Raw genomic sequence first — 4523 nt, 5'->3', positions numbered from 1 at the left:
TAATTACAAACAGGCAAGAAACGATTATACAAGAATAAGGAGGGAAGCCCAAAAACAGTTTGAGGAGGATATAATAAATAAAAGTAGTGATCAACCAAAGCTGTTTTGCAGCTATATCAGAAGCAAAACCAAAGTAAAAGATATAATACAATCCATTAAGGACGAGGGAATCACTTATACACAAGAGAAAGATATTTGTGAAGCACTAAATAAGAATTTCCAGTTAGTTTTTACAGAAGAAAAAAATTTTGAGAGGGACTAAGTGAAACATGCATGTCCACATATACTACCAGATATACAAATAGCAGAAAAAGTAATACAGGAGGAGTTAAGTAGATTAGACAGAGGAAAAGCAAGTGGTCCTGATGAAATTTCATGTTGGGTACTACGAGAATGTGCAAAGGAGTTAAGTAAACCATTATTTTTAATTTTCAAGAAATCCTTGAGTCAAGGTAAACTACCTGATATTTGGAAAAAAGCAAATATTGTCCCCTTATTCAAGAAAGGAAATAGACAAAATCCACTCAACTACCGACCAGTATCACTGACCAGTGTCGTAAGCAAGGTATTAGAAAAGCTTATAAGAAAAGCTTGGGTAAATCATCTAGAACACAGTATGATAACAGAAAGACAGTTTGGTTTCAGAAAAGGAAAATCATGTGTTACTAATCTGTTGAGCTATGACAGAGTAACAAACACAATACAGGAAAGGGAAGGATGGGTGGACAGTATCTATTTAGATTTCAAGAAAGCTTTTGAAACAGTACCACACCAAAGACTATTATAGAAACTGAACCATCAAAGAGGAATTCGAGGCAAACTGTTTTGTTGGATGCAACACTTTCTCATAATAAGAGAAATGAGAACAGTACTAAGAGGAAACTACTCATCATGGAAAGAAGTGAAGTCGCGACAGCGAGAGGTGGTGAAGCACCTCCCTCAGGGAGGAGTGAGGAAGAGGCTTTCCTTCTCTCGTCCCTGATTGGTCTATGGTGATGGGCAGAACGGGGAGGTGTGAGAGCGCTTATATTTCCCTCATAGTACCGTCACCAAATTGATCGCCATGGTTCGAAGCTTTATTTATTGCTACAGCAGTTAATATGTGTACACAGACTATTACCTATGGTATATCACAATACATACAGGTGTGCATGTTGATATTCTAGAATATGAAAGTCCAGCCAAAAACATTTAAGGAGTAAAACATTAGAAAGGACAGGATAATACTCACCATAAGCCAAAATCAGGGAAGGAGAGAGAGAGAGAGAGAGAGAGAGAGAGAGAGAGAGAGAGCAGAATACAGAAAAAGAAACACGTGTGCTTTGAGGGAGTGGTAATGACAAGCTCAGGTCCACCGGGACATACTTGTCACTCCTAAGCCCCTTTCTTCTTTCCCCTACCCCGTCGCTCCGGAGGGCGTACATGCATGCGTTCAGACATATTTATACATACAGTATATACATGCATCATATATATATATATATATATATATATATATATATATATATATATATATATATATATATACACACAGTACATAGAGAGAGAGAGAGAGAGAGAGAGAGAGAGAGAGAGAGAGAGAGAGAATAAAATGGCTTAAACCAACACGAGCAGGAGCATCGCTCATTGTGAAAACATTGTTCACCTGTCAAGATTTTTTTTTTTTTTTTTTTTTTTGATCGATTGAACGTAGGTATGCTAAGTTTATATTTTAGAATAAAGCATTAGGAAGGCCATACAATATACATCCCAAGCCAAAAGCAATGCATTCCGTCGGACAAGCAAAGCAGCTGGAAGGTAAGGTGAAGAGTCATGATGCAAAATACAGAGGAAACAAAGGCAAACATTCTCTGAGGCTCACACTGCGCTCACGTCCCTGGGGATTGTCATGGAGGGCTGAAGGGAATCACAGGTCGCAAGATCCACCTGTCCTTACTTGCCACTCCTTAACCCTTTCTTCCCTGTGTTGCTCTCTCTCTCTCTCTCTCTCGAAACACCACAACAAAATGTAAGCAAAAAAGTATTTTATATATATATATATATATATATATATATATATATATATATATATATATATATATATATATATATACACACACACACACACACACACACATATATATATATATATATATATATATATAAATTTATACGTGGAGGGATACCGGTAATGACTTTATTGCCGTGGAACAAAGTGTAGAAGTCCTGGAGTATGATAGAGAGGGGCGCGCGCGCGCACACGCACGCACACACACACACACACACACACACACACACACAACCAGAATATATTCGTCTATAGTCTGACAGATCGAAACGTAGGGTTTTGGTGGAGTCACCCCCTCCCTGCACTGGTGCCACGTTTCCGAGCTGACCTCTCCATCAGCGATGACCTTGACACTGTTTCCCTCTTGTGATCTCCGTTTTTCTAATACCCCCTATACCCCTGCCACCAACACCCCCTATACCCCTACCCCCAACAACACCCCCATCAACAACACCCGCTATACCTCCACCACCAACACCTCCTATAAATATAGACCCCCACCATCAACACCTGTATAATAATTAGCCGTTGATAATTGCTATACTTTTATTGAGAGCATACATTCTACCCTATTGCTCAAACTCCCTAATCTTACAATCCCATCTGTCTTAATCCTTCCCACTGCCTTCGTTCCTAAATCCCTTAATTGATCTATTTTTAACCTAAGTGTCCCCACACCTTTTAAACCATTTACCTCTCTGTCACTATTCTCCACCATATGTATCAACTTGTATTATATTGTGTATAGAACTTTCATACTGTATGCTGTACTACTGTATAATGTATAAGAATACCCACTGTTTAGTGGAAATAAAGTTTTATTATTATTATTATTATTATTTCTCTCTCTCTCTCTCTCTCTCTCTCGCTAGATTTTGTTATGTGTCATCCATGGTTTTTTACTTCCATTTTTATGTATGGATTATAATTTTGACTTTATTTCCGCACCACCCTTGAGGTAAAAGTCACGGCGCGTTTTTTTTATAGAGGTTTCCCCAATAGGCCTAAATCCTGTAGGGGGTTGGTGACCTCCCACAGCGTACACACAAACACGTGTCGCGTGAGTGCTGCCACCCCAGAGCTGTTTGATATATTTATTTTAATTATGAAAGGATCGCCTCTTCCCACTTTTATCCCTTCAAATTTTCTTGCAATTATACTTGCTAAATTAATTAGCAATGTTAGAAGTGTTGGGGAAGTAAATAATAATTAGAATATTTTTAGAGCAACACTGCCAAATTTTTATGCCACGTTTCTCTATTATCGTATAATATAGTATGCAGAATAGTTTTATTCTTCCTTGATACATGTCAGCACTTTCATTACAGTTATATTAGTATGAGTTATGTTTATGTATCATTCCTACTACACAAACCACAGGCGTTATACATCGTAGGGTTAGGAAACATGGCAATAGTGTAGGGAGGGGGTGACTCCACCCAAACCCTATGTTACGAGGAGGAACACTATAGGAGATTTCGATGGCTTAAGAGCTTATTTTCGAACGGTATTCCACAGGGAGATTAGCTATTGGAGGGAATGCCAGGTCAGTGTGGAATCCCAGGTCAGAGGTCAGGCACAGGAAACACCTGGGGATGTCCGTCAGGTGTCTGCGAGGGAGGAGGTGGTAGATAGGAATGTAGTCCAGGTGACGGAAATTAACTCAGCTACAGTACCAAGCAGACGCTCAACCAGTGAGAAGTATAACGAGTTAATAAATATAATACACGGAGGCCAAGATAGATATATTCCTTCAAAGCCGTTTAGAACTAATAATTCGGAACCTAGATGGTTAAACAACAGATTAAAATCTCTCATAGGCCAAAGGAAAGGAATATATAGAAAAATAAAACGTGGAGAGGAACACTTACGTAACCGGTACACAATTTTAAATAGAGAAGTAAAGAGGGAGATAAGAAAAGCAAAGAGAAGTTATGAAATTAAGGTTGCCAGTGAATCAAAAGAAAACCCCAAGGGTTTTTATCAAATGTACCGAACGAAAAATAAAGACAGAATAGGACCACTCAGAACAGAATCAGGTGACATTACCAGTGAAGATAAAGAAATGTGCTCCATCCTAAATAATTATTTCATATCAGTATTCACCAAGGAAAATCTAAGCCTGGTCCCTCAAGCAGCAAATATTTACCATGAGAATACGGAAAATATTCTTAGTAAAATAACCATTAGTAAGGAGGACGTATTGAAAGAAATTAATAAGTTAAAACCTCAAAAATCGCCAGGTCCGGACGATATATATGCAAAAATTATAAAAGAAACCAAAGAAGAATTATGTCACCCACTTTTAACGTTATTTAATGACTCTTTAAGTTCAGGAGAAGTTCCAGAGGCGTGGAAAACCGCAAACGTAGTGCCCATCTTTAAAAAGGGTGATAAATCAGCTGCGTCGAATTATCGTCCGATAAGTCTAACGTCAATAGTAGGAAAAATGTTAGAGTCAATTTTGGCAAATAAG

Source organism: Coenobita brevimanus, chromosome 51 (assembly GCF_032717465.1).
Source record: "Coenobita brevimanus isolate Jiangsu-jjx chromosome 51, ASM3271746v2, whole genome shotgun sequence".
NCBI classification, from domain to species: Eukaryota; Metazoa; Arthropoda; class Malacostraca; order Decapoda; family Coenobitidae; genus Coenobita; species Coenobita brevimanus.
This window is presented reverse-complemented; position numbering follows the sequence as displayed.